Source organism: Pristiophorus japonicus, unplaced genomic scaffold (assembly GCF_044704955.1).
Source record: "Pristiophorus japonicus isolate sPriJap1 unplaced genomic scaffold, sPriJap1.hap1 HAP1_SCAFFOLD_58, whole genome shotgun sequence".
Lineage (NCBI taxonomy): Eukaryota > Metazoa > Chordata > Chondrichthyes > Pristiophoridae > Pristiophorus > Pristiophorus japonicus.
The window spans coordinates 507,947-528,173 of record NW_027254488.1 but is presented as its reverse complement, the minus strand read 5'-3'; the positions used below and the strand labels follow the sequence as shown (position 1 = coordinate 528,173).

The window sequence follows — 20,227 nt, the reverse complement described above, 5'->3', positions numbered from 1 at the left end:
AGTCCCGCGTGTTCATGAGAACCGCGCTCAATCACGCACAACACAATTGCATTCAGGAATGATGGAAATCCCACTTTATTCTTCTGAAAGGCAACTGCTGTCCTTGAACGGCAATTCTACAGCTGTGTAAGAGGGATGTGCTTCCTGTCCAGGATCATTCGGTGTCTGTTTCAACGGGATGGTTGTCAGTTCCGGTTCATCAATTGCCCCTTTAAAACGTATTTTCTCATTATCCGGATCATCCTGTACAATTAAAAAGGAGTGTGATTATCAGCTGTGAGAACCGAATTGTTAAACCTTTGTGTTTCAAGCTACATTGACTTTGCCTGTGTCCGTGTTCATCCATATCGCAGCGCATCTGTTCATTACTCAAAATTTGCTCATGTTTTCCGATATCCACTCCTTGATGTAACCCTTGTCCCAAATTTGTTCTCAATATAAAAAACAACAAATTATGCACCGACGATAGCGGCCGCGTGGCCTAAAGGATAAGGTGTCTGACTTCGATTGTAACTGTGATCTTGTCAGAAGATTGCAAGTTCGAGTCCTGCAGCGGTCAGCTATCGCGCCGCGTGAAATTTTATATTCTTTGTTTTGATTCTGCCTCAAAACCAACCATCTCGGACAGTCACTCACCTGAAGTGAAGGAAGGCTGTGTGCTTTAAGAAGCTAATCGCATATTTTCATCACTGTCGATCTGGTTGCACGGGCAAAACAAGTGGTGAAGTAGACTTTCGTGCACATTATTTCTGTTTGAATGCAAAAATAGGGGATGGATGTCTGACTTTGCAGTAAAGAGGAGACAAGGTGACTGACAGGTTGAGGCAATGGACTGCTGATCCAGTATGCCCCCAGCTTCGTCGTTATTGTGTTAAACACTTTCCACTCGTTTTTTTATTCAATTACATTTATCCTCATTGCCAAATTCACCTTTTACTGAAAAGGATGCAACTCGTTGGTGAAGTAATGTAACAAAAAATAATCACTTCATCAAAGGGAAAACATTAGCAGGACGATGGAGAGGGGGACTCATGAGATCGGTCTCTGAGAGTCAGCACAGGCACGATGGGCCGAATAGCAAACTAACGTCAGAAACTGAGAGCTACGTTTTTCATTGTCGGCGGCTCGTTGGTCTAGGGGTATGATTCTCGCTTTGGGATTATAATAATTAAAATGCGAGAGGTCCCGGGTTCAAATCCCGGACGAGCCCTGCCAACTTTTAGTCAAAAAACGACTTCTCAGCCGGTCGACATGTGAGAAAACTGACATGTTTCAAATTAAAACGTGTGATTGCACTCCGTTGTTCACACAGCGTCTAAAAATCCTGGAGATTCACAGGAGCAAAGTGAAACTCACCGAACTGAGTAAAGTTCATGTCTCTCAGATGCACTCGGCTCTGCGTCTCATTGGACAACCGAAACCCCGGTTTGATTCCGGCAAATACTTGATCAGTGTATCTTCCTTTCTGCACGCATGAGCTCACCTCCAAAGGGATAAGCATACATTCAACGTCAATCTCAAATTCAACTTGAAACAGACTCTGCCCTGAATATGATTGCGTCCTGTTTCTCTCGCGCTGAAAAGATGTGAGAAGCTGGCTTTGGATTTAGTCCCTTGGCTGCCGAATTTAAATCATGCAGGAAATCAATCCGGGGTGGCCAAGCTGCCTGGTCTGATTAAAAGGCGTTCAAACCCTACATTCCAGGCATGTTACAGTGTTCTGGCCTCAACATTCGGTTCAACGTATCGGATCATAAGCACCGCTCCCATTGTCTGCTAATGGTTCTGCTGTTCACACTAACACCTCCTCTGGTCCATCCTTTGTTACTTTATTGCCTGCTTACCACCCACTTTGCCTTTTCGCATTGTGCCATTTATTATTCAATCACTCCTACGCTCCACTGTATCACAAGCATTCCCTTTTGTCCTTCCTCGCTGCCTATTTTTTTCCAGGCGCTATTTTCGTGGAAAAATCTGTAAACTTTACATTTTTCTTAAAAGATCGGAATGATCATCTGACTGAACGTGAGCCCGGGAAATTCATCCACAGAATGTTCACGGCCTGCTGAGTTTTACAGAATGCTTTGTTTTTGTTCATTGTGCTTCTGTATCCCTTTTAAGGTGATGTGCTGATCTGCCCGGGGTCATTCTCTGTCTCTCCAAAATGGTGTGCTATCAGTATCGGATCATTATCTATCTGTTTAAAAGGAATGTGCTGTCTGTCCCGGGTTTCAAATTTCGAAAACTGCCTTTGGAGGGTGCAGAATTTTTAGTTTGTTGGAGTGTTTGTGTAAGTGAGAGAGTGCGTGGAAACGTTCTGCGCGATCTTACTGTGCATTTCATGTCATGGGAGGAAAAATGCATTACATGCAACTTGAAGCCACACTGATTTGATTCAACACGCATTCGGGGACTGCCTGACAGGAGAAGAATCTGCTGTGGGATTTTGCTATTCCACATGTGAAAGAAGGCAAATTATATAAGTTAGAAACATAGCGATTTTAACGAGAGCTTGCGGATGGGCTGTGTGACATGATGAGCTCCTTCCCCCTTATTTTCAAATACAAATCAAATCAAGACAAGACAAGACATGACTGACTGACTGACTTTGTTTATATAAATATATGTATCAATATTTATATATGCATATATTTACATACATTCCCTACTTTTTAACTTTCACAATAAATGTGCTTTTTCTGTTCTGCCTGCATTGGCTCTATTACATTTCACCTCTTTCACAGCACACGCAGCTTCAGTCTGATCCTGCAGAAAAGCACTCGCGACTTTAAAAGATGGCCTTTGTTGCCCACATCTTCCCTCGTGGCTTGTCTTACACCATGGGCTTACTGTGTTTGGGTATTTACTGACTGCACACCATGATTTCCAGTGGATTTCATGCAGTCGCACAGACTTCGTTCAATCAAAAATATATAGATTAAGAAACAATTATTTATTTATTTCAATCAAATCAAATTAAATTTTTTGCAATAAAATTGTAAATTTATTTATTTTCTTATCATGATAAATATATATATATGTTTTAAATTGTCTGTTTGTCTGGGTTGCTTTTATTTCCCTCCCTCTTTCCTGCTTGTCTGTCACCTGTGGCTTCAACAACCGTCCCAGTCCCACGTGCTCATGAGAACCGCGCTCAATCACGCACAACACAATTGCAATCAAGGAATGATAGAAATCCCACTTTATTCTTCTGAAAGGCAACTGCTGTCCGTGAAGGGGAATTCTACAGCTGTGTAAGAGGGATGTGCTTCCTGTCCAGGATCATTCGGTGTCTGTTTCAACGGGATGGTTGTCAGTTCCGGTTCATCAATTGCCCGTTTAAAACGTATTTTCTCATTATCCGGATCATCCTGTACATTTAAAAAGGAGTGTGATTATCAGCTTTGAGAACCGAATTGTTAAACTGTTGTGTTTCAAGCTAGATTGACTTTGCCTGTGTCCGTGTACATCCATATCGCAGCGCATCTGTTCATTACTCAAAATATGCTCATGTTTTCCGATATCCACTCCTTGATGAAACCCTTGTCCCAAATTTGCTCTCAATATAAAAAACAACAAATTATGCACTGCCGATAGCGGCCGCGTGGCCTAAAGGATAAGGTTTCTGACTTCGATTGTAAATGCGATCTTATCAGAAGATTGCAAGTTCGAGTCCAGCAGCGGTCAGCTATCTCGCCGCGTGAAATATTATATTCTTTGTTTTGATTCTGCCTCAAAACTAACCATCTCGGACAGTCACTCACCTGAAGTAAAGGAAGGCTGTGTGCTTTAAGAAGCCAATGGCATATTTTCATCACTGTCGATCTGGATGCACGGGCAAAACAAGAGGTGAAGTAGACTTTCGTGCACATTATTTCTGTTTGAATGCAAAAATAGGGGATGGATGTCTGACTTTGCAGTAAAGAGGAGACAAGGTGACTGACAGGTTGAGGCAATGGACTGCTGATCCAGTATGCCCCCAGCTTCGTCGTTATTGTGTTAAACACTTTCCCCTCCTTTTTTTATTCAATCACATTTATCCTCATTGCCAAATTCACCTTTTACTGAAAAGGATGCAACTCGTTGGTGAAGTAATGTTACAAAAAATAATCACTTCATCAAAGGGAAAACATTAGCAGGACGATGGAGAGGGGGACTCATGAGATCGGTGTCTGAGAGTCAGCACAGGCACGATGGGTCGAATAGCAAACTAACGTCAGAAACTGAGAGCTACGTTTCTCACTGTAGGTGGCTCGTTGGTCGAGGGGTATGATTCTCGCTTTGGGATTATAATAATTGAAATGCGAGAGGTCCCGGGTCCCGAGCCCTGCCAACTTTTAGTCAAAAAACGACTTCTCAGCCGGTCGACATGTGAGAAAACTGACATGTTTCAAATTGAAACGTGTGATTGCACTCCGTTGTTCACACAGCGTTTAAAAATCCTGGAGATTCACAGGAGCAAAGTGAAACTCACCGAACTGAGTAAAGTTCATGTCTCTCAGATGTACTCGGCTCTGCGTCTCATTGGACAACCTAAACCCCGGTTTGATTCCGGCAAATACTTGATCAGTGTATCTTCCTTTCTGCACGCATGAGCTCACCTCCAAAGGGATAAGCATACATTCAACGTCAATCTCAAATTCAACTTGAAACAGACTCTGCCCTGAATATGATTGCGTCCTGTTTCTCTCGCGCTGAAAAGATGTGAGAAGCTGGCTTTGGATTTAGTCCCTTGGCTGCCGAATTTAAATCATGCAGGAAATCAATCCGGGGTGGCCAAGCTGCCTGGTCTGATTAAAAGGCGTTCAAACCCTACATTCCAGGCATGTTATAGTGTTCTGGCCTCAACATTCGGTTCAACGTATCGGATCATAAGCACCGCTCCCATTGTCTGCTAATGGTTCTGCTGTTCACACTAACACCTCCTCTGGTCCATCCTTTGTTACTTTATTGCCCGCTTACCACCCACTTTGCCTTTTCGCATTGTGCCATTTATTATTCAATCACTCCTACGCTCCACTGTATCACAAGCATTCCCTTTTGTCCTTCCTCGCTGCCTATTTTTTTCCAGGCGCTATTTTCGTGGAAAAATCTGTAAACTTTACATTTTTCTTAAAAGATCGGAATGATCATCTGACTGAACGTGAGCCCGGGAAATTCATCCACAGAATGTTCACGGCCTGCTGAGTTTTACAGAATGCTTTGTTTTTGTTCATTGTGTTTCTGTATCCCTTTTAAGGTGATGTGCTGGTCTGCCCGGGGTCATTCTCTGTCTCTCCAAAATGGTGTGCTATCAGTATCGGATCATTATCTATCTGTTTAAAAGGAATGTGCTGTCTGTCCCGGATTTCAAATTTCAAATTTCAAAAACTGCCTTTGGAGGGTGCAGAATTTTTAGTTTGTTGGAGTGTTTGTGTCAGTGAGAGAGTGCGTGGAAACGTTCTGCGTGATCTTACTGTGCATTTCATGTCATGGGAGGAAAAATGCATTACATGCAACTTGAAGCCACACTGATTTGATTCAACACGCATTCGGGGACTGCCTGACAGGAGAAGAATCTGCTGTGGGATTTTGCTATTCCACATGTGAAAGAAGGCAAATTATATAAGTTAGAAACATAGCGATTTGAGCGAGAGCTTGCGGATGGGCTGTGTGACATGATGAGCTCCTTCCCCCTTATTTTCAAATACAAATCAAATCAAGACAAGACAAGACATGACTGACTGACTGACTTTGTTTATATAAATATATGTATCAATATTTATATATGCATATATTTACATACATTCCCAACTTTAAACTTTGACAATAAATGTGCTTTTCTGTTCTGCCTGCATTGGCTCTATTACATTTGACCTCTTTCAGAGCACACGCAGCTTCTGTCTGATCCTGCAGAAAAGCAATCGCGACTTTAAAAGATGGCCTTTGTTGCCCACATCTTCCCTTGTGGCTTGTCTTACACCATGGGCTTACTGTGTTTGGGTATTTACTGACTGCACACCTTGATTTCCAGTGGATTTCATGCAGTCGCACAGACTTCGTTCAATCAAAAATATATAGATTAAGAAACAATTATTTATTTATTTCAATCAAATCAAATTCAATTTTTTGCAATAAAATTGTAAATTTATTTATTTTCTTATTATGATAAATATATATATGTTTTAAATTGTCTGTTTGTCTGGGTTGGTTTTATTTCCCTCCCTCTTTCCTGCTTGTCTATCACCTGTGGCTTCAACAACCGTCCCAGTCCCGCGTGTTCATGAGAACCGCGCTCAATCACGCACAACACAATTGCATTCAGGAATGATAGAAATCCCACTTTATTCTTCTGAAAGGCAACTGCTGTCCATGAACGGCAATTCTACAGCTGTGTAAGAGGGATGTGCTTCCTGTCCAGGATCATTCGGTGTCTGTTTCAACGGGATGGTTGTCAGTTCCGGTTCATCAATTGCCCCTTTAAAACGTATTTTCTCATTATCCGGATCATCCTGTACAATTAAAAAGGAGTGTGATTATCAGCTGTGAGAACCGAATTGTTAAACCTTTGTGTTTCAAGCTACATTGACTTTGCCTGTGTCCGTGTACATCCATATTGCAGCGCATCTGTTCATTACTCAAAATATGCTCATGTTTTCCGATATCCACTCCTTGATGTAACCCTTGTTCCAAATTTGCTCTCAATATAAAAAACAACAAATTATGTACCGCCGATAGCGGCCGCGTGGCCTAAAGGATAAGGTGTCTGACTTCGATTGTAATTGTGATCTTATCAGAAGATTGCAGGTTCTAGTCCTGCAGCGGTCAGCTATCGCGCCGCGTGAAATTTTATATTCTTTTTTTTGAATCTGCCTCAAAACCAACCATCTCGGACAGTCACTCACCTGAAGTAAAGGAAGGCTGTGTGCTTTAAGAAGCTAATGGTACATTTTCATCACTGTCGATCTGGTTGCACGGGTAAAACAAGCGGTGAAGTAGACTTTCGTGCACATTATCTCTGTTTGAAAGCAAAAAGTAGGGGATGGATGTCTGACTTTGCAGTAAATAGGAGACAAGGTGACTGACAGGTTGAGGCAATGGACTGCTGATCCAGTATGCCCCCAGCTTCGTCGTTATTGTGTTAAACACTTTCCCCTCGTTTTTTTATTCAATCACATTTATCCTCATTGCCAAATTCACCTTTTACTGAAAAGGATGCAACTCGTTGGTGAAGTAATGTCACAAAAAATAATCACTTCATCAAAGGGAAAACATTAGGAGGACGATGGAGAGGGGGACTCATGAGATCGGTCTCTGAGAGTCAGCACAGGCACGATGGGCCGAATAGCAAACTAACGTCAGAAACTGAGAGCTACGTTTCTTACTGTAGGTGGCTCGTTGGTCTAGGGGTATGATGCTCGCGTTGGGCTTATAATAATTGAAATGCGAGAGGTCCCGGGTTCAAATCCCGGACGAGCCCTGCCAACTTTTAGTCAAAAAACGACTTCTCAGCCGGTCGACATGTGAGAAAACTGACATGTTTCAAATTAAAACGTGTGATTGCACTCCGTTGTTCACACAGCGTCTAAAAATCCTGGAGATTCACAGGAGCAAAGTGAAACTCACCGAACTGAGTAAAGTTCATGTCTCTCAGATGTACTCGGCTCTGCGTCTCATTGGACAACCGAAACCCCGGTTTGATTCCGGCAAATACTTGATCAGTGTATCTTCCTTTCTGCACGCATGAGCTCACCTCCAAAGGGATAAGCATACATTCAACGTCAATCTCAAATTCAACTTGAAACAGACTCTGCCCTGAATATGATTGCGTCCTGTTTCTCTCGCGCTGAAAAGATGTGAGAAGCTGGCTTTGGATTTAGTCCCTTGGCTGCCGAATTTAAATCATGCAGGAAATCAATCCGGGGTGGCCAAGCTGCCTGGTCTGATTAAAAGGCGTTCAAACCCTACATTCCAGGCATGTTACAGTGTTCTGGCCTCAACATTCGGTTCAACGTATCGGATCATAAGCACCGCTCCCATTGTCTGCTAATGGTTCTGCTGTTCACACTAACACCTCCTCTGGTCCATCCTTTGTTACTTTATTGCCTGCTTACCACCCACTTTGCCTTTTCGCATTGTGCCATTTATTATTCAATCACTCCTACGCTCCACTGTATCACAAGCATTCCCTTTTGTCCTTCCTCGCTGCCTATTTTTTTCCAGGCGCTATTTTCGTGGAAAAATCTGTAAACTTTACATTTTTCTTAAAAGATCGGAATGATCATCTGACTGAACGTGAGCCCGGGAAATTCATCCACAGAATGTTCACGGCCTGCTGAGTTTTACAGAATGCTTTGTTTTTGTTCATTGTGCTTCTGTATCCCTTTTAAGGTGATGTGCTGGTCTGCCCGGGGTCATTCTCTGTCTCTCCAAAATGGTGTGCTATCAGTATCGGATCATTATCTATCTGTTTAAAAGGAATGTGCTGTCTGTCCCGGGTTTCAAATTTCGAAAACTGCCTTTGGAGGGTGCAGAATTTTTAGTTTGTTGGAGTGTTTGTGTAAGTGAGAGAGTGCGTGGAAACGTTCTGCGCGATCTTACTGTGCATTTCATGTCATGGGAGGAAAAATGCATTACATGCAACTTGAAGCCACACTGATTTGATTCAACACGCATTCGGGGACTGCCTGACAGGAGAAGAATCTGCTGTGGGATTTTGCTATTCCACATGTGAAAGAAGGCAAATTATATAAGTTAGAAACATAGCGATTTTAACGAGAGCTTGCGGATGGGCTGTGTGACATGATGAGCTCCTTCCCCCTTATTTTCAAATACAAATCAAATCAAGACAAGACAAGACATGACTGACTGACTGACTTTGTTTATATAAATATATGTATCAATATTTATATATGCATATATTTACATACATTCCCTACTTTTTAACTTTCACAGTAAATGTGCTTTTTCTGTTCTGCCTGCATTGGCTCTATTACATTTCACCTCTTTCACAGCACACGCAGCTTCAGTCTGATCCTGCAGAAAAGCACTCGCGACTTTAAAAGATGGCCTTTGTTGCCCACATCTTCCCTCGTGGCTTGTCTTACACCATGGGCTTACTGTGTTTGGGTATTTACTGACTGCACACCATGATTTCCAGTGGATTTCATGCAGTCGCACAGACTTCGTTCAATCAAAAATATATAGATTAAGAAACAATTATTTATTTATTTCAATCAAATCAAATTAAATTTTTTGCAATAAAATTGTAAATTTATTTATTTTCTTATCATGATAAATATATATATATGTTTTAAATTGTCTGTTTGTCTGGGTTGCTTTTATTTCCCTCCCTCTTTCCTGCTTGTCTGTCACCTGTGGCTTCAACAACCGTCCCAGTCCCACGTGCTCATGAGAACCGCGCTCAATCACGCACAACACAATTGCAATCAAGGAATGATAGAAATCCCACTTTATTCTTCTGAAAGGCAACTGCTGTCCGTGAAGGGGAATTCTACAGCTGTGTAAGAGGGATGTGCTTCCTGTCCAGGATCATTCGGTGTCTGTTTCAACGGGATGGTTGTCAGTTCCGGTTCATCAATTGCCCGTTTAAAACGTATTTTCTCATTATCCGGATCATCCTGTACATTTAAAAAGGAGTGTGATTATCAGCTTTGAGAACCGAATTGTTAAACTGTTGTGTTTCAAGCTACATTGACTTTGCCTGTGTCCGTGTACATCCATATCGCAGCGCATCTGTTCATTACTCAAAATATGCTCATGTTTTCCGATATCCACTCCTTGATGAAACCCTTGTCCCAAATTTGCTCTCAATATAAAAAACAACAAATTATGCACTGACGATAGCGGCCGCGTGGCCTAAAGGATAAGGTTTCTGACTTCGATTGTAAATGCGATCTTATCAGAAGATTGCAAGTTCGAGTCCAGCAGCGGTCAGCTATCTCGCCGCGTGAAATATTATATTCTTTGTTTTGATTCTGCCTCAAAACTAACCATCTCGGACAGTCACTCACCTGAAGTAAAGGAAGGCTGTGTGCTTTAAGAAGCCAATGGCATATTTTCATCACTGTCGATCTGGATGCACGGGCAAAACAAGAGGTGAAGTAGACTTTCGTGCACATTATTTCTGTTTGAATGCAAAAATAGGGGATGGATGTCTGACTTTGCAGTAAAGAGGAGACAAGGTGACTGACAGGTTGAGGCAATGGACTGCTGATCCAGTATGCCCCCAGCTTCGTCGTTATTGTGTTAAACACTTTCCCCTCCTTTTTTTATTCAATCACATTTATCCTCATTGCCAAATTCACCTTTTACTGAAAAGGATGCAACTCGTTGGTGAAGTAATGTTACAAAAAATAATCACTTCATCAAAGGGAAAACATTAGCAGGACGATGGAGAGGGGGACTCATGAGATCGGTGTCTGAGAGTCAGCACAGGCACGATGGGTCGAATAGCAAACTAACGTCAGAAACTGAGAGCTACGTTTCTCACTGTAGGTGGCTCGTTGGTCGAGGGGTATGATTCTCGCTTTGGGATTATAATAATTGAAATGCGAGAGGTCCCGGGTCCCGAGCCCTGCCAACTTTTAGTCAAAAAACGACTTCTCAGCCGGTCGACATGTGAGAAAACTGACATGTTTCAAATTAAAACGTGTGATTGCACTCCGTTGTTCACACAGCGTTTAAAAATCCTGGAGATTCACAGGAGCAAAGTGAAACTCACCGAACTGAGTAAAGTTCATGTCTCTCAGATGTACTCGGCTCTGCGTCTCATTGGACAACCTAAACCCCGGTTTGATTCCGGCAAATACTTGATCAGTGTATCTTCCTTTCTGCACGCATGAGCTCACCTCCAAAGGGATAAGCATACATTCAACGTCAATCTCAAATTCAACTTGAAACAGACTCTGCCCTGAATATGATTGCGTCCTGTTTCTCTCGCGCTGAAAAGATGTGAGAAGCTGGCTTTGGATTTAGTCCCTTGGCTGCCGAATTTAAATCATGCAGGAAATCAATCCGGGGTGGCCAAGCTGCCTGGTCTGATTAAAAGGCGTTCAAACCCTACATTCCAGGCATGTTATAGTGTTCTGGCCTCAACATTCGGTTCAACGTATCGGATCATAAGCACCGCTCCCATTGTCTGCTAATGGTTCTGCTGTTCACACTAACACCTCCTCTGGTCCATCCTTTGTTACTTTATTGCCCGCTTACCACCCACTTTGCCTTTTCGCATTGTGCCATTTATTATTCAATCACTCCTACGCTCCACTGTATCACAAGCATTCCCTTTTGTCCTTCCTCGCTGCCTATTTTTTTCCAGGCGCTATTTTCGTGGAAAAATCTGTAAACTTTACATTTTTCTTAAAAGATCGGAATGATCATCTGACTGAACGTGAGCCCGGGAAATTCATCCACAGAATGTTCACGGCCTGCTGAGTTTTACAGAATGCTTTGTTTTTGTTCATTGTGTTTCTGTATCCCTTTTAAGGTGATGTGCTGGTCTGCCCGGGGTCATTCTCTGTCTCTCCAAAATGGTGTGCTATCAGTATCGGATCATTATCTATCTGTTTAAAAGGAATGTGCTGTCTGTCCCGGATTTCAAATTTCAAATTTCAAAAACTGCCTTTGGAGGGTGCAGAATTTTTAGTTTGTTGGAGTGTTTGTGTCAGTGAGAGAGTGCGTGGAAACGTTCTGCGTGATCTTACTGTGCATTTCATGTCATGGGAGGAAAAATGCATTACATGCAACTTGAAGCCACACTGATTTGATTCAACACGCTTTCGGGGACTGCCTGACAGGAGAAGAATCTGCTGTGGGATTTTGCTATTCCACATGTGAAAGAAGGCAAATTATATAAGTTAGAAACATAGCGATTTGAGCGAGAGCTTGCGGATGGGCTGTGTGACATGATGAGCTCCTTCCCCCTTATTTTCAAATACAAATCAAATCAAGACAAGACAAGACATGACTGACTGACTGACTTTGTTTATATAAATATATGTATCAATATTTATATATGCATATATTTACATACATTCCCAACTTTAAACTTTGACAATAAATGTGCTTTTCTGTTCTGCCTGCATTGGCTCTATTACATTTGACCTCTTTCAGAGCACACGCAGCTTCTGTCTGATCCTGCAGAAAAGCAATCGCGACTTTAAAAGATGGCCTTTGTTGCCCACATCTTCCCTTGTGGCTTGTCTTACACCATGGGCTTACTGTGTTTGGGTATTTACTGACTGCACACCTTGATTTCCAGTGGATTTCATGCAGTCGCACAGACTTCGTTCAATCAAAAATATATAGATTAAGAAACAATTATTTATTTATTTCAATCAAATCAAATTCAATTTTTTGCAATAAAATTGTAAATTTATTTATTTTCTTATTATGATAAATATATATATGTTTTAAATTGTCTGTTTGTCTGGGTTGGTTTTATTTCCCTCCCTCTTTCCTGCTTGTCTATCACCTGTGGCTTCAACAACCGTCCCAGTCCCGCGTGTTCATGAGAACCGCGCTCAATCACGCACAACACAATTGCATTCAGGAATGATAGAAATCCCACTTTATTCTTCTGAAAGGCAACTGCTGTCCATGAACGGCAATTCTACAGCTGTGTAAGAGGGATGTGCTTCCTGTCCAGGATCATTCGGTGTCTGTTTCAACGGGATGGTTGTCAGTTCCGGTTCATCAATTGCCCCTTTAAAACGTATTTTCTCATTATCCGGATCATCCTGTACAATTAAAAAGGAGTGTGATTATCAGCTGTGAGAACCGAATTGTTAAACCTTTGTGTTTCAAGCTACATTGACTTTGCCTGTGTCCGTGTACATCCATATTGCAGCGCATCTGTTCATTACTCAAAATATGCTCATGTTTTCCGATATCCACTCCTTGATGTAACCCTTGTTCCAAATTTGCTCTCAATATAAAAAACAACAAATTATGTACCGCCGATAGCGGCCGCGTGGCCTAAAGGATAAGGTGTCTGACTTCGATTGTAATTGTGATCTTATCAGAAGATTGCAGGTTCTAGTCCTGCAGCGATCAGCTATCGCGCCGCGTGAAATTTTATATTCTTTTTTTTGAATCTGCCTCAAAACCAACCATCTCGGACAGTCACTCACCTGAAGTAAAGGAAGGCTGTGTGCTTTAAGAAGCTAATGGTACATTTTCATCACTGTCGATCTGGTTGCACGGGCAAAACAAGCGGTGAAGTAGACTTTCGTGCACATTATCTCTGTTTGAAAGCAAAAAGTAGGGGATGGATGTCTGACTTTGCAGTAAATAGGAGACAAGGTGACTGACAGGTTGAGGCAATGGACTGCTGATCCAGTATGCCCCCAGCTTCGTCGTTATTGTGTTAAACACTTTCCCCTCGTTTTTTTATTCAATCACATTTATCCTCATTGCCAAATTCACCTTTTACTGAAAAGGATGCAACTCGTTGGTGAAGTAATGTCACAAAAAATAATCACTTCATCAAAGGGAAAACATTAGCAGGACGATGGAGAGGGGGACTCATGAGATCGGTCTCTGAGAGTCAGCATAGGCACGATGGACCGAATAGCAAACTAACGTCAGAAACTGAGAGCTACATGTCTCACTGTCGGTGGCTCGTTGGTCTAGGGGTATGATTCTCGCTTTGGGATTATAATAATTGAAATGCGCGAGGTCCCGGGTTCAAATCCCGGACGAGCCCTGCCAACTTTTAGTCAAAAAACGACTTCTCAGCCGGTCGACATGTGAGAAAACTGACATGTTTCAAATTAAAACGTGTGATTGCACTCCGTTGTTCACACAGCGTCTAAAAATCCTGGAGATTCACAGGAGCAAAGTGAAACTCACCGAACTGAGTAAAGTTCATGTCTCTCAGATGTACTCGGCTCTGCGTCTCATTGGACAACCTAAACCCCGGTTTGATTCCGGCAAATACGGGATCAGTGTATCTTCCTTTCTGCACGCATGAGCTCACCTCCAAAGGGATAAGCATACATTCAACGTCAATCTCAAATTCAACTTGAAACAGACTCTGCCCTGAATATGATTGCGTCCTGTTGCTCTCGCGCTGAAAAGATGTGAGAAGCTGGCTTTGGATTTAGTCCCTTGGCTGCCGAATTTAAATCATGCAGGAAATCAATCCGGGGTGGCCAAGCTGCCTGGTCTGATTAAAAGGCGTTCAAACCCTACATTCCAGGCATGTTATAGTGTTCTGGCCTCAACATTCGGTTCAACGTATCGGATCATAAGCACCGCTCCCATTGTCTGCTAATGGTTCTGCTGCTCACACTAACACCTCCTCTGGTCCATCCTTTGTTACTTTATTGCCCGCTTACCACCCACTTTGCCTTTTCGCATTGTGCCATTTATTATTCAATCACTCCTACGCTCCACTTATCACAAGCATTCCCTTTTGTCCTTCTTCGCTGCCTATTTTTTTCCAGGCGCTATTTTCGTGGAAAAATCTGTAAACTTTACATTTTTCTTAAAAGATCGGAATGATCATCTGACTGAACGTGAGCCCGGGAAATTCATCCACAGAATGTTCACGGCGTGCTGAGTTTTACAGAAAGCTTTGTTTTTGTTCATTGTGTTTCTGTATCCCTTTTAAGGTGATGTGCTGGTCTGCCCGGGGTCATTCTCTGTCTCTCCAAAATGGTGTGCTATCAGTATAGGATCATTATCTATCTGTTTAAAAGGAATGTGCTGTCTGTCCCGGATTTCAAATTTCAAATTTCAAAAACTGCCTTTTGAGGGTGCAGAATTTTTAGTTTGTTGGAGTGTTTGTGTAAGTGAGAGAGTGCGTGGAAACGTTCTGCGCGATCTTACTGTGCATTTCATGTCATGGGAGGAAAAATGCATTACATGCAACTTGGAGCCACACTGATTTGATTCAACACGCATTCGGGGACTGCCTGACAGGAGAAGAATCTGCTGTGGGATTTTGCTATTCCACATGTGAAAGAAGGCAAATTATATAAGTTAGAAACATAGCGATTTTAGCGAGAGCTTGCGGATGGGCTGTGTGACATGATGAGCTCCTTCCCCCTTATTTTCAAATACAAATCAAATCAAGACAAGACAAGACATGACTGACTGACTGACTTTGTTTATATAAATATATGTATCAATATTTATATATGCATATATTTACATACATTCCCTACTTTTTAACTTTGACAATAAATGTGCTTTTCTGTTCTGCCTGCATTGGCTCTATTACATTTGACCTCTTTCAGAGCACACGCAGCTTCTGTCTGATCCTGCAGAAAAGCAATCGCGACTTTAAAAGATGGCCTTTGTTGCCCACATCTTCCCTTGTGGCTTGTCTTACACCATGGGCTTACTGTGTTTGGGTATTTACTGACTGCACACCCTGATTTCCAGTGGATTTCATGCAGTCGCACAGACTTCGTTCAATCAAAAATATATAGATTAAGAAACAATTATTTATTTATTTCAATCAAATCAAATTCAATTTTTTGCAATAAAATTGTAAATTTATTTATTTTCTTATTATGATAAATATATATATGTTTTAAATTGTCTGTTTGTCTGGGTTGGTTTTATTTCCCTCCCTCTTTCCTGCTTGTCTATCACCTGTGGCTTCAACAACCGTCCCAGTCCCGCGTGCTCATGAGAACCGCGCTCAATCACGCACAACACAATTGCATTCAGGAATGATGGAAATCCCACTTTATTCTTCTGAAAGGCAACTGCTGTCCGTGAAGGGCAATTCTACAGCTGTGTAAGAGGGATGTGCTTCCTGTCCAGGATCATTCGGTGTCTGTTTCAACGGGATGGTTGTCAGTTCCGGTTCATCAATTGCCCCTTTAAAACGTATTTTCTCATTATCCGGATCATCCTGTACAATTAAAAAGGAGTGTGATTATCAGCTGTGAGAACCGAATTGTTAAACTTTTGTGTTTCAAGCTACATTGACTTTGCCTGTGTCCGTGTACATCCATATCGCAGCGCATCTGTTCATTACTCAAAACATGCTCATGTTTTCCGATATCCACTCCTTGATGTAACCCTTGTCACAAATTTGCTCTCAATATAAAAAACAACAAATTATGCACCGCCGATAGCGGCCGCGTGGCCTAAAGGATAAGGTGTCTGACTTCGATTGTAACTGTGATCTTATCAGAAGATTGCAGGTTCTAGTCCTGCAGCGGTCAGCTATCGCGCCGTGTGAAATTTTATATTCTTTGTTTTGATTCTGCCTCAAAACCAACCATCTCGGACAGTCACTCACCTGAAGTAAAGGAAGGCTGTGTGCTTTAAGAAGCTAATGGCATATTTTCATCACTGTCGATCTGGTTGGACGGGCAAAACAAGCGGTGAAGTAGACTTTCGTGCACATTATTTCTGTTTGAATGCAAAAATAGGGGATGGATGTCTGACTTTGCAGTAAAGAGGAGACAAGGTGACTGACAGGTTGAGGCAATGGACTGCTGATCCAGTATGCCCCCAGCTTCGTCGTTATTGTGTTAAACACTTTCCCCTCGTTTTTTTATTCAATCACATTTATCCTCATTGCCAAATTCACCTTTTACTGAAAAGGATGCAACTCGTTGGTGAAGTAATGTCACAAAAAATAATCACTTCATCAAAGGGAAAACATTAGCAGGACGATGGAGAGGGGGACTCATGAGATCGGTCTCTGAGAGTCAGCATAGGCACGATGGACCGAATAGCAAACTAACGTCAGAAACTGAGAGCTACATGTCTCACTGTCGGTGGCTCGTTGGTCTAGGGGTATGATTCTCGCTTTGGGATTATAATAATTGAAATGCGCGAGGTCCCGGGTTCAAATCCCGGACGAGCCCTGCCAACTTTTAGTCAAAAAACGACTTCTCAGCCGGTCGACATGTGAGAAAACTGACATGTTTCAAATTAAAACGTGTGATTGCACTCCGTTGTTCACACAGCGTCTCAAAATCCTGGAGATTCACAGGAGCAAAGTGAAACTCACCGAACTGAGTAAAATTCATGTCTCTCAGATGTACTCGGCTCTGCGTCTCATTGGACAACCTAAACCCCGGTTTGATTCCGGCAAATACTTGATCAGTGTATCTTCCTTTCTGCACGCATGAGCTCACCTCCAAAGGGATAAGCATACATTCAACGTCAATCTCAAATTCAACTTGAAACAGACTCTGCCCTGAATATGATTGCGTCCTGTTTCTCTCGCGCTGAAAAGATGTGAGAAGCTGGCTTTGGATTTACTCCCTTGGCTGCCGAATTTAAATCATGCAGGAAATCAATCCGGGGTGGCCAAGCTGCCTGGTCTGATTAAAAGGCGTTCAAACCCTACATTCCAGGCATGTTATAGTGTTCTGGCCTCAACATTCGGTTCAACGTATCGGATCATAAGCACCGCTCCCATTGTCTGCTAATGGTTCTGCTGTTCACACTAACACCTCCTCTGGTCCATCCTTTGTTACTTTATTGCCCGCTTACCACCCACTTTGCCTTTTCGCATTGTGCCATTTATTATTCAATCACTCCTACGCTCCACTGTATCACAAGCATTCCCTTTTGTCCTTCCTCGCTGCCTATTTTTTTCCAGGCGCTATTTTCGTGGAAAAATCTGTAAACTTTACATTTTTCTTAAAAGATCGGAATGATCATCTGACTGAACGTGAGCCCGGGAAATTCATCCACAGAATGTTCACGGCGTGCTGAGTTTTACAGAAAGCTTTGTTTTTGTTCATTGTGTTTCTGTATCCCTTTTAAGGTGATGTGCTGGTCTGCCCGGGGTCATTCTCTGTCTCTCCAAAATGGTGTGCTATCAGTATAGGATCATTATCTATCTGTTTAAAAGGAATGTGCTGTGTGTCCCGGATTTCAAATTTCAAATTTCAAAAACTGCCTTTGGAGGGTGCAGAATTTTTAGTTTGTTAGAATGTTTGTGTAAGTGAGAGAGTGCGTGGAAGCTCATGTCATGGGAGGAAAAATGCATTACATGCAACTTGAAGCCACACTGATTTGATCAACACGCATTTGGGGACTGCCTGACAGGAGAAGAGTCTGCTGTGGAATTTTGCTATTCCACATGTGAAAGAAGGCAAATTGTATAAGTTAGAAACATAGCGATTTTAGCGAGAGCTTGCGGATGGGCTGTGTGACATGATGAGCTCCTTCCCCCTTATTTTCAAATACAAATCAAATCAAGACAAGACAAGACATGACTGACTGACTGACTTTGTTTATATAAATATATGTATAAATATTTTTATGTGCGTCTATTTACATACATTCCCTACTTTTTAACTTTCACAATAAATGTGCTTTTTCTGTTCTGCCTGCACTGGCTCTATTACATTTGACCGCTTTTACAGCACACGCAGCTTCTGTCTGATCCTGCAGAAAGGCACTCGCGACTTTAGAAGGTCGCCTTTATTGCGCACATCTTCCCTCGTGGCTTGTCTTGCACCATGGGCTTACTGTGTTTGGGTATTTACTGACTGCACGCCCTGATTTCCAGTAGATTTCATGCAGTCGCACAGACTTCATTCAATCAAAAATATATAGATTAAGAAACAATTAGTTATTTATTTCAATCAAATCAAATTCAATTTTTTGCAATAAAATTGTAAATTTATTTATTTTCTTATTATGATAAATATATATATGTTTTAAATTGTCTTTTTGTCTGGGTTGGTTTTATTTCCCTCCCTCTTTCCTGCTTGTCTATCACCTGTGGCTTCAACAACCGTCCCAGTCCCTCGTGCTCATGAGAACCGCGCTCAATCACGCACAACACAATTGCATTCAGGAATGATAGAAATCCCACTTTATTCTTCTGAAAGGGAACTGCTGTCCGTGAAGAGCAATTCTACAGCTGTGTAAGAGGGATGTGCTTCCTGTCCAGGATCATTCGGTGTCTGTTTCAACGGGATGGTTGTCAGTTCCGCTTCGTCAATTGCCACTTCAAAACGTATTTTCTAATTATCCGGATCATCCTGTACATTTAAAAAGGAGTGAGATTATCAGCTGTGATAACCGAGTAGTTAAACTGTTGTGTTTCGAGCTACATTGACGTTGCATGTGTCCGTGTACATCCATATCATAGAAACATAGAAACATAGACAATAGCTGCAGGAGTAGGCCATTCGGCCCTTCTACCCTGCACCGCCATTCAATGAGTTCATGGCTGAACATTCAACTTCAGTACCCCATTCCTACTTTCTCGCCATATCCCTTGATCCCCCTAGTAGTAAGGACATCATCTAACTCATTTTTTAATATATTTAGTGAATTGGCCTCAACAACTTTCTGTGGTCGAGCATTCCACAGGTTCACCACTCTCTGGGTGAAGAAGTTCCTCCGCATCTCGGTCCTAAATGGCTTAACCCTTATCCTTAGACTGTGACCTCTGGTTCTGGACTTCCCCAACATTGGGAACATTCTTCCTGCATCTAACCTGTCTAACCCCGTCAGAATTTTAAATGTTTCTATGAGGTTCCCTCTCATTCTTCTGAACTCCAGAGAATACAAGCCCAGTTGATCCAGTCTTTCTTGATAGGTCAGTCCCGCCATCCCGGGAATCAGTCTGGTGAACCTTCGCTGCACTCCCTCAATCGCAAGAATGTCCTTCCTCAGGTTAGGAGACCAAAACTGTACACAATACTCCAGGTGTGGCCTCACCAATGCCCTGTACAACTGTAGCAACACTTCCCTGCCCCTGTACTCAAAACCCCTTGCTATGAAGGCCAACATGCCATTTGCATTCTTAACCGCCTGCTGCACCTGCATGCCAACCTTCAATGACTGATGTACCACGACACTCAGGTCTCTTTACACCTCCCCTTTTCCTAATCTGTCACCATTCAGATAATAGTTTGTCTCTCTGTTTTTACCACCAAAGTGGATAACCTCACATGTATCCACATTATACTTCATCTGCCATGCATTTGCCCACTCACCTAACCTATCCAAGTCGCTCTGCAGCCTCACAGCATCCTCTTCGCAGCTCACACTGCCACCCAACTGAGTGTCATCCGCAAATTTGGAGATACTACATTTAATCCCCTCATCTAAATCATTAATGTACAATGTAAACAGCTGGGGCCCCAGCAAAGAACCTTGCGGTACCCCTCTAGTCATAGCCTGCCATTCTGAAAAGTACCCATTTACTCCTACTCTTTGGTTCCTGTCTGACAACCAGTTCTCACTCCATGTCAGCACACTACCCCCAATCCCATGTGCTCTA

At 42.3% G+C, this 20,227-nt stretch overlaps 4 non-coding genes across 4 annotated transcripts; all 4 read left to right on the top strand.

Annotated features, from left to right (window-relative positions):
* The first annotated feature begins 1,122 nt into the window (after positions 1-1,122).
* On the top strand, positions 1,123-1,210 carry trnap-ugg (transfer RNA proline (anticodon UGG)). Its single transcript is given in 2 exon segments — positions 1,123-1,158; positions 1,175-1,210. It is a non-coding gene; the product is annotated as a tRNA-Pro (tRNA).
* A 6,161-nt stretch (positions 1,211-7,371) lies between these two features.
* On the top strand, positions 7,372-7,459 carry trnap-ugg (transfer RNA proline (anticodon UGG)). Its single transcript is given in 2 exon segments — positions 7,372-7,407; positions 7,424-7,459. It is a non-coding gene; the product is annotated as a tRNA-Pro (tRNA).
* A 6,161-nt stretch (positions 7,460-13,620) lies between these two features.
* trnap-ugg (transfer RNA proline (anticodon UGG)) lies at positions 13,621-13,708 on the top strand. The gene is given in 2 exon segments: positions 13,621-13,656; positions 13,673-13,708. It is a non-coding gene; the product is annotated as a tRNA-Pro (tRNA).
* Positions 13,709-16,750: 3,042 nt separating this feature from the next.
* trnap-ugg (transfer RNA proline (anticodon UGG)) lies at positions 16,751-16,838 on the top strand. Its single transcript is given in 2 exon segments — positions 16,751-16,786; positions 16,803-16,838. It is a non-coding gene; the product is annotated as a tRNA-Pro (tRNA).
* The last annotated feature ends 3,389 nt before the right edge of the window (positions 16,839-20,227 follow it).